At 37.6% G+C, this 14,486-nt stretch overlaps 1 protein-coding gene across 1 annotated transcript in view; it reads left to right on the top strand.

Moving 5' to 3' along the window:
* The first annotated feature begins 302 nt into the window (after positions 1 to 302).
* Positions 303 to 14,486, top strand: part of LOC150085483 (mitochondrial nicotinamide adenine dinucleotide transporter SLC25A51) — an 80,189-nt gene continuing 66,005 nt past the window's right edge. Inside the window, exon 1 of the mRNA XM_090374576.1 lies at positions 303 to 454. The gene's annotated coding sequence lies outside the window, so the exon portion shown is untranslated. The remainder of the gene's footprint in view (positions 455 to 14,486) is intronic.

Raw genomic sequence — 14,486 nt, 5'->3', positions numbered from 1 at the left:
GGCCTTAGTTGCTAATGCTCCTAAAAACCAAATAACAAACAAACAGCATAAATTTAATTTGCAAATTGTATACATAATTTATAAATTTAATGTTCTTTTTCTTCCAGTCACATAGTTCCCTGAGGAGCTGTTGTGGCCATCAACAAATTCCTTCAACTGCATCAATCATGTGCTATTTGAGTATCATCGAAAAATGTCGTGCCCAAAAGTTCACTGATCCCATCCTTCCACCTAGTTGCAGGTCTTCCTTTAATAGCAGTTTTTGGAGTTTGTTTTGTTATGTTTTCTGTGGCATCAGATAATGTGGTGGTATGCCATTGCCTACCTCATGGCTGATTTTGAATGGGGCTGGCTTTAATCATAGGAAGAGTCGTCATGCATCCCACGAGATGCTCTTGAAGAGGAAAAGTGACTACAACGGAGCCTTGCTTAGTGCAGAAGGCTGCGCTAAGCAGTAAGTAAATTTAACTTACTGCACAGTAAATCAATGCAAAATGTGCTATCTTCAATTTCTTGTTTAATATTGTAGTACATATTCTGAATTAGATTATATTAGTAGAAATAGTAATAATGGAAAATGAAGGCAAATAATGCAAGAAAGCAAGCTTTCTTGCATTATTTGCATCAGCATCAGCCAAAAAAAAACAAAAAAAAACTGCACAGTTAACCCATGTAAACCCTCCATGACTTTATCTTGTTCTTCCTTGAATTTATTCAACCCATCCACTTGCTCAATAACAGATGGAAGTCTCTTCCAGCAATCAACTGCCCGCTGGCTGAAAGCAAAATTCCACACCACTATCCTGCATCCATCCTTCCACAACTTGAATTTATGTTTCCTCATGTGTGTAGTCTCATCAAGTGGAAGAATACCATTAACATTCGGCTTAACTTAATCTAATCAAGGCTTTAAACATCTTAATCAGATTTCCCTGCAGATGCCTATTCTCAAGATGCTCAATTTGCAGAAATGAAGTCTTTCTAAGTAAGAGCACCCTTTTGTTCCATTCACCAATCTGGTTGCCCCTATCTACATCCTTTCTAAAGTGAGGCCTCCAGACCTGTATACAGTACTCAAGGTGTGGCCTAAAGCCATGGCCTTATACAAAGGGATAATCACCTCTTAAGCAAAGCTAACAAAGTTTCTGTATATTATTGACAAAACCCCATGAGCTGCTCGATAATTTCATGTCTGACTGCACAATTACCCACAGGTCTTTTTTTATTTTCCACTACACTGAGTATAATACCACCCAGTTGATAAGTTACTCTGGGGTTACCACTACCCATATGCAGTGCCTTGCCTTTGTCAATGTTAAACTTCATGTGCCATTTCTCAGCCCATCGACCCAATTTTCCTAGAACTTGTTTTGCAGTAGTTCACCCTGATGACTGTCATTAACCACTCTGCCAACCTGCATCATCTGCAAACTTAAGACATTAAGCGTGATATACCTTCATCAATATCATTGATAAATATGGAAAACAGCAATGTCCCAGCACTGAACCCTGGATAACTCCACTAATAACATTAGTCCACCAAGGGCAGTGCCCATTTGATAACCACTGTTTTCTTCCACTTAAGCATCCCCTTATCCATAGCAGTAACTTGCTCTTAATTCCACATTGCTCTAGTTTTTTACATCTGTGTTTTAAGTACAACAGTATCAAAACCTTCCTGAAATCCAAGTATATGATGTCAAAATTATTTTTTGTATCCAGTTCCTTGGCCACTAAATCATAGTAAACTATCAGATTGGTTAGACAACACTGCCCCTTAAAAATCCATGCTGTAATTGCAGTATAATTGCAGGTACCTGTAAGGTGATCTGATTGAGGGATAAAAGATCTTGAGTGGTTTGAGCAGGCTCAATGCTGATGAGATACTTCCACTTGCTGAGATTAAGAACCTGGGGTGGGGGGACATAGATTCAAATTGAGGAAAGACAGTTGTAGAATAGATATGTGGAAATTTGCCTTTAGCCAGCGGGTAGTTGATTTCTGGAACAGACTTCCATCTGTTGTTGGAAGTTGATAGCTTAAATGAATTTAAGGCTGAACTAAACAAACATTTGGAGTGACTGGATGGGTGAAATGGGAAGGTTTTTTTTTTTTCTTCTTTTAGCTGATGCTATATAAGCTTGCTTTCTTGCATCATATTCCTCAACTAATGCTAATGTTCCTGCCTTCTTTAAGTAATTACTTATCTTTTGATTCTCCTTCATGAATTGGGGATATATTTGGACATCTCCTGTCCATAGGGATCCCCCTGAATCCAAGGATGCTCTCATAATTATGGCTGTGTGTTTACCTACTTACTTTTCTGCCTCCATTAATATGATTTGATAGATTCCATCCACCCCAGGTGCCTTTTTTTATGTCCATCTTCAACAATTTCTTCTCCACTTTCCTTTCAGTTATCACAAAGTCATGTAGCTCCTTGTTAGAATTTAATAAACTTCTGACCTCCCATTCCCTAAAGAATTCCTCATGTGCAAATTCAATGCAAAATACTTATTCAATTTGTCTGCAACCTGAACTGGGTCATCAACAGTTAACCCATAGACATAAAGTCGTCGATGTGATTCAACCACTTCCTTCTACTATTGATATACAGCAGGCCCCCGTTATAATGCGGTTCACTTTACGCTGATTCGCTATAATACTGTTCTTATATTATTACCCGTATCTGACTATAACGCTCTTTTACAGATTGCATTTTTGGCATATTTAACGAAATTGTTTCATTTGATGGAGTCGATAGCTTGAAAACGAATAGCAAAACAGTATTAAAACGTTTCCCACGCAGACTTGAGAAATTTTCCCATGCTCAATGAAATTTATTCACACGCTAATTTAATGCAGTACAGTGACTTGTTACGTAGTTCCGAGATCAACATTTTAAAAAATTATCAAGGATATTGCTTGTAATATTTGTGTTATATGCATTTATCCAAAGACTAATCATCACTCAGTACAGTATTAGACATTGTGCGTAACGGACAGTTTACTCGAACATTGTATCATAATTAATGCAACCAACGTTACATTTTTGAAGAGTTAATAATGGCCGATAAGAATGAAAAAGCAATGTCTGGACGCAGTACGAAGACTATAAATGTAAGAAAAAGACTGAATTTGAAAATTAAATTAGACGTTTTGAAGCGAATCGATTCCGGTCAACGACAAGCGGATATGTGCCATAATTTAGGACTTGCAAGTTTAACTGTAAGAACAATTATAAAAAAATAAAGAATTAATTTTAGCAGTGGGAAAGATAGCTGTTCCACTGCAAGCAACTAGGGCTAGGCAGACTATTAGGATTGAAATGGAAAGACTTTAACTAATTTTATTGAAGATAATATCCAGTGCAGAATTCAGTTATGTTAAATATTATAAAAGAGAGAGAGATTAGCCAATATGATGATCTGAAGAAAACTCGCCTAAAAAAAAAAAAAAAAAATGTGGAACCATTTAAAACTGGTAAGGGCTGAATAGATTTAAAATCTAGGGAGAAGCCGCAAGTGCAGATCAAGGAACCGAAACTTTCAAAAAAGAACTTGTTAAAATTATTGAAGAGGGGTATTGTGTGTTATACTTCTCAACAAGTTTATAACATAGATGAAATAGGACTTTTGTGGAAACGAATGTCTAAAAGAAGTTTCATATTGAAAGAAGAAAAAAAAACATGCCAGGTTTCAAAGCGGCGAAGGATTGGGCGACTTTATTGTTGGGTGGTAACGCTGTGGGGGATTTAAAATTAATACTCCTTTTAGTTTATTTAGAAGAGGGCCATCCCAAAATCAACACATTTTTCATGATTAAATTCATCAATTAAATTCATGATTTTAATTGGAATTTTAAGTTTAATTTTGATACATAAGTAGTTACCACATAATTATATACTATTATTATTATTATTAGCCATATGGTACAAGGAAGCCTGAGGCTTATGCTGCACCAGCCAAAAAAAAAAAAAAAAAAAAAATTCCCGAGAGAGAGAGAGAGAGAGAGAGAGAGAGAGAGAGAGAGAGAGATTAGGAAATATCCTATGGCACCGACCGCAACTTACAAATACATATATTACCTTATGGGAATGCGGCGCTCACTTAGCGCTTTGTTTTTCTGAGTAATGTTATGTTTCTGCTATTCCTACAATGTGTGCATTTGATGACTTGATCAGCACTTAATTCTTAAAATTTATAATGCTGCTAGCATTAGTGTACATGCAGTTGTTCAAGGGGCATTCAATAAATTATGTACCTAATGTACTTCCCATAGTTATATTTCAACAATTCACGGTATACATATTCCTACATATCTCAACTTGAATCATACTAATTTTGATCCCACTATGTTTTAGATTGTGTTGCTGTAACAGAAAGAAGGGAGATACATGTATTAAATTATGGATTTGCTGATATTGGAGCATCATTGAGTCATCAAGTTTTTCACCAAAGAAGGAAATGGGCCAAAGACCATTCATGAAAGGATGGTGGCTGTGTATGGCAACATGCACAGCCACATTCAGAGGACCAGGTGAAATTCTGGTCAAAACAATAAAATAAATATGCCAAGCTGTGGAACCCCTTGTGCTGAATGACAGATGTATAATTTGGTAGGGAATATGATATAATATGAGGGATCAGTTTTAACCATCCTCCATGAACATTTGGGGATGACTAAGGTCAGTGAAAGATTTCTGACCCCTGTGCAGAAGCAATTCAGAGTACAGTGTTGTGAAGAGAATTTAGAGCTTTATGGAAGAGATCCTGAAACTTTCATTTCCAGAATTGTTATGTGCGATGAAACATGGGTTCATCACTCTGATCCTGAGACCAAGCAAGAATCAGTACAGTGGAAGCACAACAGTTCTCCTCCACCCAAAAAATTTCAGACGCAACCTTCAGCTGGCATGATTATGGCCACCATTATTTGGGATGCTGAGGGAATTTTGTACATTCACTACTTGGAACACAAGCAGACAGTCACTGGGGAGTCATATGCATCCCTACTATACAATCTAAGGGATGTCATAAAAGAAAGCTTTCCAGAGGTGTGCTGCTTCTTCTGCACCAGTGCACAGGTCACATGCTGTTGCTTTGAGAGACTGTGACTTTAAAGAACTTATCCATCCAGTTTACAGGCTGGATCTGGCTCCCATTGATTATTTCCTGTTTCTACACTTAAAGCAGAATGTACATGGATGTCACTTTTCCGATGATAATGAACTGAAGTCTGCTGTTTCTGCATTCTTTGATCAACAAGACAAAGAATTTTATTTGTCTGGTATTTCCTCATTGCCAACAAAATGGAACAAGTGTATTGAAGTTTAGGGGAGTTGCATCGAAAAATAAAAAAAGATTTTTGCCTCTATCTCAGGTAGATAGATGATTTATTGAATGTCCTCCTCATATGCACGTGTTCTTACTGTTAGTTACCCTAACACAGCCCATGTATTTATTTGTTCCATGACCCACAGCAGGACCTGAAGTGCCGACTGGGCTAGCCAGGTGGGTAAAGTGCCTCCCTGGCAACCCAAAGGTTGTGGTTTGAATCCCACCTCGGGCTTGGATCAGAGTAAAAAAATGCAAAAACTTTGGGAGGTGCATTATGGCCACAGAAGCAAATGCGCCAACAACTAACAAAAAAAAAAAAAAAAAAAAGGACGTGAAGTCCCATACACCTTACTTTCCAGGCTTCTGCAGGTACTAATAATAGCATTGCAAGAATCACGTTCACCTCTATCTGTGGCTCTAGTTAGACTTATTAGTCTGTGTATCCCCAAAGTTAGCAGTTTTCTGACCCACCTATCACTGCTTCAATAGCATCAATAAATATTCTTGCACCCTTTCTATTTAAGGGTGTTCCATCCCTATAGAATTCAGTTTCTCCTATTAAAAATTCTACTCCATGAGCTAGGGCCTAAGCTGAGAATATGCAGTCCCTGGGCAAAAATTTTTTAGCGGCCCCTGAAAAGATCTTTATTATGAAACTCCCTACTTTAATAGTAAAAATAATAGGGCATAGGGGCTCTCAGAAAATTAGGATTGCACAATCAAATAAAAATGTAAAGCAAATAAATCTGCATATATCTCTAATGAAATATATACAAATCTGAGCATATCGGCGGCATGCACCATTCGAGTAGAAGCCACATTACAATTTGAAAGTATATTTTATTTGCAAATTTTATAAGGAACATGAGCATTCATGCTCATCATTACGCTACTGGATATCGCCGATTTTGGCTGTGTCCATTGCTATTATGGGCCTCCTCAAAATTCAGGCAATAGGCACATGCCCAGTTTGCCTAGGCCTAAGATAGGCACTGCCATGAGTCTTGCACATTCTCTTCAAGGCCGAATTGATTGACAAGGCTCTCAACATGTACTCCCTCTTATAGTGTCTGGGCAGAATTGCAGACACTTTCAAATGCAATGCCAACTTGTAACTTTTTCCCAACATTGCCCAGTAGTTGTTAAGTAAGTCCTGAGATCTACTCTTAATATCATTGGTGCCACTGTGTGCAACAGTATCACCTGTTTTGCTCTTAAAAGATGACACAGGTAGTTCTCGACTTTACAAGTTAATTCATTCCTAGCGTGTGCTCGTAAAGCGGGAATTTATTTCCCATAGACATAAGGTTAAAAATAGGGGTTACGTTCTCAACAATGAAATTAGTTAGCTAATTAGTTTGTTTAAACAATGATTGATTTATTGAAAGAAATGAAAACGTAGACTGTAAAATCAAGCAAATTATAATAGAGAAATTATTTATGACTTACAAATGTTGAAGAATGTTTATTCTTCATCATCGACTAAATGCACGCTCGTTGATCATTTGTTATTGGCTTGGGACTCGTTGGTTTGTTGCACAAGGAGTCGTCTTCTTCAGAAATGTTTCAAGAGGCATTTGTTTCCAAGATAATCTTCTCTTTTAATTATAAATTTCACTATTGCATGCATAAACATTTTTTAACGGCACACACAAATTGCAACTAACACGATTTGCGTGGAGTAACAAGTTTGCAAAGTTTAAAAAAAAGAAATGAAGAGAAGGTTCTGAAAATTTGTTTTTTTATATGATTGAAGATTTCAGTAAAGGGGAATCACAAGAGGATGACATTAGTCACACAAAAGAAAGTTGTGCATGTGTTTGCTGCTGAGACAGAGTGAGACTTTTAAATGGGGATTGTAATTTTCCTATTACACAAGCAAACTAAAGATGATGATCGCTAGTAAGTGCCAAAATCTTATACACTTATGAATTGCACTGTGCAAAAGCCCACTGGTAGACTTCATTGATGTTTCAATTTATACTCTGGGATGTGGTTGTCCTGGAGAGTATAAATAAAATAAAAAAATAATAAAAAAAAAATTATATATACACACAGTCGAACTTCCCTATAACGAATTCAATAAATCCACGAAAAAATTCGTTATAGTGAAATTTCGTTATACAGAGAATATCTTTTTTATTAAAAATTGTTATTTAATTAGAAAATGAAAATGAATCTACATTTATTTTTAATGTATTTTATTTCAAAAACACTTATTTAAATTATGTTTACACAATTTTTGCCAGTAAGTATCACAAATCAAAAAAAATCTTTAATTTTCGTTTGCACAGTAAAATTAAATGTCTGATTCTCAAAGAAAACCTCACATTTGTTCAGAGCATTAAAAACATTATCAGGAACATTTTCACAAAACTGTAGACCCATACAAACCTTTTTAAAGCGTTAATCATTTCTTTGTGAGTTGGCTTTTCTATGGGTGGTTCTGATGCATCTTCAGTGTCATCGTTAATTTCTTTGTGATCATGGTCGCATCTAATACTGTTCAGCAGTATTTCGTCTTCATTTGGATGTTCTGTTATAGTCAGATCTTGATCTACATAAACATAACTATCCAGTGTTATTTCATTTTCGATGTTTCCGGACGATTCTAATAATGTCCAAAAGTTTTTCAGTTGTGAAAGGGGCAATTTATCTTGTTCGTCCAGTTATTGTTCGACTTCTGTATTTATTGCAAATCCCGCTTTTGAAAAACAATTTTGAATAGTGTATTCGGTGACATTGTTTGTCCAAACTTTTGCCAGTTCAGAGATGCAATCTCTAAGGTTAATTGTAACCTCCAAGTTTCTATTTTCTGATAACGCATTGACAATCTTCGTTATTATTCTCGTTTGATAATGAAATTTAAAATTTTTAATAATTCCTTGGTCCATTGGATGGAGTTTTGACGTTACGTTTGGTGGTAAAAACAACAACTTGACACTTAAGTTTGGCAGAAATACTGGCAGGATGTGCCGGACAGTTGTCAGTTACCAACACGATTTTCCTTTTTTTCTTTTGTTATACACCTGTCTAGTTTTAATATCCAGTCTTCAAAGATATCACTTGTCATCCATGCTTTTTTATTAAAGGTGTAGTCAACTTCCAAAGATTTTGTGCCTCTAAAACATCATTGGTTTTTTGATTTTCCAATGACTAAAAGTCTTAATTTTTCACTTCCTGTCATATTTGCCCCAACTAGCACAGTGATTAATTCTTTCTTTGCTTTGTGCCAAAAAAAAGTTATCATCCTTAAAAGCAAGTGTTCTATTCAGTAAATATTTAAAGAATAAACCTATTTCGTCAGCATTAAAAACGTCTTTAGGTTCATATTCTTCCAAAATCTTCTTTAGGATATTGTTCCTCCAACTGTTTCAATCTTCTTCGCTTACATTAACACTTTTTCCACAAATAACCTTTTCCACAATTCTGTGGTGCTTCTTAAATTTATCTAGCCACCCAGTGCTCGCATTAAATTCTGTATGTCCAAGGGACTGTGCAAGTTTCAGAGCTTGTTGCTTAATTATTGGACCCGATATTGGTATATTCTTTTCACGTATTATTTGCACCCATTTTAGAACAGCTTTATCAACATCTTCGTATATACACAACTTAATTTGCTTCTTGTCTGCTCCTCCTTCAATTGCATTTAAAATTGATTCTCTATTTTTTAAAATCGTAGATAAGCTGCTTGCAGGTATGCCATATTTCTCCACAACATCTTTTTTCTTAAAACCCTGGTCAATATCATGAAGAATCTTTACTTTATCATTAATACTTAAACACTTTCTCTTCGACATTGTTTTGCAATTGTAAAAATTACTCGACTGCAGCTCTTGCTGATACACACACCGCAAACTTCGTTCACTGGCCATATAGTGAATTTTTAGTACCGCCTACTCAATGACATTGACTTGCCAATTCAGCAGTATCACGTGACCTTTCCCATCAATCACTTTGAAGAAATATACGACTTTGTGAATTTCTTTTATTCTGCTTTCATTCGTATATACACGAAAGAAAATTTATGGTTAATGTATGCTGTATGTTATTTTTAAAAAAAAAAACAAAAATACAAGAGCATATAGCCTATGTGATTGATGACAAATTGTTCTAAAAGAACAAAATTAAAAAAAAAAAAAAAATTCATGAAAACCATCTACTGGAAGTCCAGTTAGATGGAATGGAGAAGGTCACATGGTACGGCTGAGGTGAGAAGCGAATGTCACTCAGTAGGCGTTACTAAAATCCGACTATGGTAGCATTCTATGTATTGCCGCCGCAGTACGCTAAAGGTTTACCGCAGCGAATTTCGTTTTCCCCTGAGCCAACATCAATTTACAAATCTACCCTATTTATTGTAAAGTTTGACCACTTTTAAGAAACCCATTTGGTTTTATAACTGCAACAAAAATGAAACAAAGACCATCCTACGGGCATAAATGGCCACAAGTATTCACTAAAAGGATGGTTAATTCCAGATGTTAATGCGCAGTTCGGAGGAAAGGGGGCCGTATATTTGACGGCTGTTTAGCAGTAAATGCTTGAAAATCTTCAAAAATGCTTTTACTAATTTTTTTAAAAATTCGTTATAGAGAGACTAACACTTCGCTATATGGGGTTAATTTTACATGTAATTTCGTTTCAAGGTGCAATGTTTTGCAAAAAAATTCGTAATATAGAGAATTTCATTAAAAAAGAAGTTCGTAATAGAGAAGTTCCACTGTGTGTGTGTGTGTGTGTGTGTGTGTGTGTGTGTGTGTGTGTGTGTGTGTGTGTGTGTGTGTGTGTGTGTGTGTTTTATTTATACTCTTCAGGAATATCTGTGAGGTTGTCACAGACATTCTCTCAGATATGCCAGACAAACTGTACTTGCTACCTGGGAGTCTAAAACACTGATGAAACTGATATTCGGGTGACACTCAAGTGAAGTGGACCCAATTTTGGCAAAGTCTGGATAGTCTGTGACACCCAAATCCTCTATTTGGCTTGCACCTTCACGATGGTGGGACTGTTAGTAATCCTCCATGCACAAGCACACGGTGGGTGACCACCCAGGTGTGAACCAGCGTAAGCAGGGGTTGAGGTGTGGTGCCCACACCACATGGTGAAATGCCACCCCTCTGTGTTACCAGGCAGTACTAGGTAGTAGTCGACTCTCGTCAACCGGTGCAATACCACCACTTTGCTTATTGGAGGCTTGAATTGGTGGAACCCATGTTTAGTCTCCAGAGCTAAGTTCCAGTCAACCCTTCCCCACTCTTCAATCATGCAGTCTGATTGATGACTTTTGAGGTTATGATGAACATCATGACGAGATCCAATCTTCCTTACATTTCGAGGGTACAGCTCTAAAATGGTGTTCACAGGCCGGCCACTAGTTAGTACACTGGACTGAGCCTATTGGTAACTCTCTAGGAGGCTTCCAGAACAACTAGTGTATAATTTTGCTACACCTACTCTGCCAGATAGTGACTGGAGGGAGTCCGAGTGGTGTGTATGCAGGGGGGTGCATTGTCGAGGCCACGTTACGTCAAAGATCTGGGTATATGCTTACCATGTGTATGCCATATCCAAAAATTTCATTTTCATACAGCATGTCCCACCCACTTTTTTTACTATTCAATACACTATGAAATGTCAAACTAATAGAGTAAGCTTATCTGCAAAAAGCTCACTTCCTAATTCATTTCACAAATATATGTGGTCTCAATTCTAATCTCAACGATGTCCATTTCCACTTGCAGTCTGCCAAACCCCATGAATTTTTTCTGACAAAATCTCAGTTATCGGTTGATTCAACTACTGCTCATCTCAGTTGCCCAAATTATTCGCTGTATGATTCCTTTCACCTCAAAGGTGGTACTTGTGCATATGTCCATTCCGATATTCCCTGTCAGAGACTTGATAATTTGGAATCTCCTCTTTTCGATCTTCTCTGGCTTAAAATCTCTCTACCTCATTGTGTCAAATTCATCTGTTGTCTCTACCCTTCTCCCAACTCCACTAATCACTTGGAGCTCTTTGACTTCCTCTCTTTGCAACTTCACTTTCTCCAGTCCAACTTTCCTAACAGTGAGGTAATTTCCCTTGGGGTGATTTTAATGTTCACAACTCCAGCTGACTTCCATTTTCTAGTCACACCGACCCAGCTGGTCGAGATGCTGAGGCTTTTGCAATTACTAATGACCTTGCACAGATTGTTCATTTACCTACAAGAATACTGGACGATCCTAACCATATGGCCAACACGCTTGATCTTTTTCACACAAGCAACCCTCCTAAGTACATGGTCAAAGTGAGTGGTCCTTTAGGCACTTCAGATCACAACTTAGTGATTGACTCTTCTTCAATGGAGCCTTTAGCTCATGGCTATTCCCAACCTCGTGTTGTTTGGCATTGCAAGAACACAAAATGGGATGACCGGTGAGATTTCTTTTCCTTGGTCGGATTACTGTTTCAAAATTTCTGATGTCAGTGTTTGCTCAGATCATGTCAGAGAAATTATTCTTGCAGGAATGGAATCCTTTATCCCACACTCCACTTTAAAATCTCGTCCTTTATCTAAACCTTGGTTTTCCAATAAATGTGCTAAGGCTGTTCAAGAGAAGAACGTTGCACATCGTAATTGGCTTGTTTCTAATTCTTCAGTTTCATTTTCTGCCTACACCAAAGCTTGCAATAATTGTAAAGCAGTTATTAATCAGTCCAAACTAAAGTTTGAACAGGCTAAGAGTAGAAAACTTGCATTCTTGCCATAATGGTAGCCGAGCATTCTGGTCTGTTGCCAAAGCTATTGGCTGCAACTTTTGCCCATCTCTGCTCCCGCCTCTGTCCAAACCAGATGGTTCTGTTGTCATTTCAGCCAAGGATAAAGCTGACCGGCTAGCATCCCATTTTTCTTCCAACTCATGTATTAATGATCTTGGTAAAACACCTCCCACCATTCCCAACACGCTCCATTCAATGCCTCCTGTGGTCTTCCGTCAAAAGATGTCAGAAGGATTTTGACAAATCTTTATGCTAAGAAAGCTTCAGGTCCCGATGGTATTTTTACACTTGTTCTCAAAACCTGTGCTCCTGAAATTACTCCTGTTCTTTGCTGCCTTTTTTCACTTTCTTAGTCCAAAAGTGTTTTTCTTTCTGCCTGGAAATTTGCTCATATCCAGCCAGTTCCTAAAAAAGTGTGACAAATCCCTCCCATCCAATTATCGTCCCATTGCAGTTACTTCTACTCCTTCTAAAGTAATGTAAAAATCAATTAACTTCCAACTCTTAAATTACCTAGAAACCTTCCGTCTGATCAACGATCGCCAGTATGGTGTCCATCAGTTTAGATCCACTGGTGATATTATGGCTTATGTTACCCATTTGTGGACTAATTCAATGGAAAAGTTTGGTGAAACACAAGCAGTTGCTCTTGACATCTCAAAGGCTTTCGATCGTGTTTGGCATAAAGGTCTTATAAACAATCTTCCATCTTATTATTTTCCAACTGTTTTTTGTAATTGGTTATCCAGTTTTCTCTCTGATCGCTCACAGAGGGTGATTGTAGAGGGCTCTCTGTCTTCTAATTTCTCCACTAATGCCGGTGTCCCCCCCCCAAGGTTCAGTTCTTTCCCCCACTGTTTTCCTCTTGTATATTAATGACCTTCTTCCATTGACTGGAAATCCTATCCATAGTTTTGCCGATGATAGCACATTGCATTCCACTTTCCATTTTAAGAAACCTTGTCCTGCTCAATCAGCTTCAACTTCTCGAAAATCTGCTACCAATTCCTTAAATGCCGATCTCCAGGTAATTCTCCAGTGGGGCAGAGACAACTTAGTTGATTTCAATCCTTCTAAAACTCAGTCTTGTCTTATATCTCACAAAAAGGATTCTTCTGCTCCTATGCGTAGCTTTAGTGACACTCTGATTTCTAGGCAAGTTGATATATCTCTTTTGGGGATTACCCTGACTTTTAATCTCTCTTGGCACAAGCACATTACAAATATTGCTTCCTCTGCATCTAAAAAACTTGATTTTCTCTTTCACTCTCGGCATTACTTTTCCAAACAGCTGTTCACTCTTTACTAATCGCAAATGCATTCGGAATATTGTTTCCACATCTGGGGTGGTGCCCCCAAAACCTCTCTCAGGCTTCTTGATTCCGTTCAGAAGAGGGCAGTTAGGTTAATTAATGATTCATCTTTAACAGAGTCTCTCCACTCGCTGTCTCATAGACTTACTGTTTTATGCTGCATGCCTCTGCTACAGATATTTCTACGGGTACTGTTCTTCTGAATTGGCTTCTATAATTCCCGCTCTCTTTCAAAACAGTCCGAACACATGCCGCTACCAGCCAACATCCATTTACTGTCCATCTTCAGACTCACAAAACCAACTTTTCATCTTCCTCGTTTATTCATTCAACTGCCGTTTTCTGGAACAACCTTCCTTCATACGTATTTTCTGAAAATTAAACTCTAGAGAAGTTAAAGTCCAATGTCCACAAATATCTTCTTTTGTCTTCTAAACCTCCAACCCAAGCACGGTACTAAGTACTGTAGTTTCTAATACCTCTCGTTTGTGGCTTACTTAAAAAAAAAAAATAATAAATAAATAAAAATGTGTGTGTTTAGTGTAAAACAGCACCAGGGGTTTCCCCTATCTCCACATAGTATACATTTTGTAGGTGTGAAACAGAACGCTATCAATGCCAGAGGGTTAAAGGTGTATGGATCTTACATATATACATATATATAGTGTTGTGTACCATTGTTCCTCTGGTCATTTGGCTGCTGGGCCCCTAATGTGACCCAACATTGCCGACACTCCGCCCCCATGGAGGCAGACCAGGTACACGAGTATTATAGTTATTTATTCTGGCAGATCCTACCACATACTTTCCTGAGATTTCAGTGGCTAGGACCTAAAAAAAAAAAAAAAAAAAAAAAAAAAAACCTGCTATAGATAGCTGTCAGCCAAAAGGAGTACTAGTTATTCAATTTGATGTCATTAAGTTTTTGGGTGTAGGGCTCAAGCAATTTAACAATGATTCGAACACTAGTAGTTGTAAGTTAGAGGGGGAGGAGAGACTGAGGGCTGGGGGGAAAGACAGATATGCAGTTCATAGAGAAGATGACCCCAAATCAGTGGAGCAG

The sequence above is a fragment of the Mastigoproctus giganteus genome, chromosome 5 (genome assembly GCF_048544385.1).
Source record: "Mastigoproctus giganteus isolate SK-2022 chromosome 5, ASM4854438v1, whole genome shotgun sequence".
Classification (NCBI taxonomy): Eukaryota; Metazoa; Arthropoda; class Arachnida; order Uropygi; family Thelyphonidae; genus Mastigoproctus; species Mastigoproctus giganteus.
This window is presented reverse-complemented; position numbering and strand designations above follow the sequence as displayed.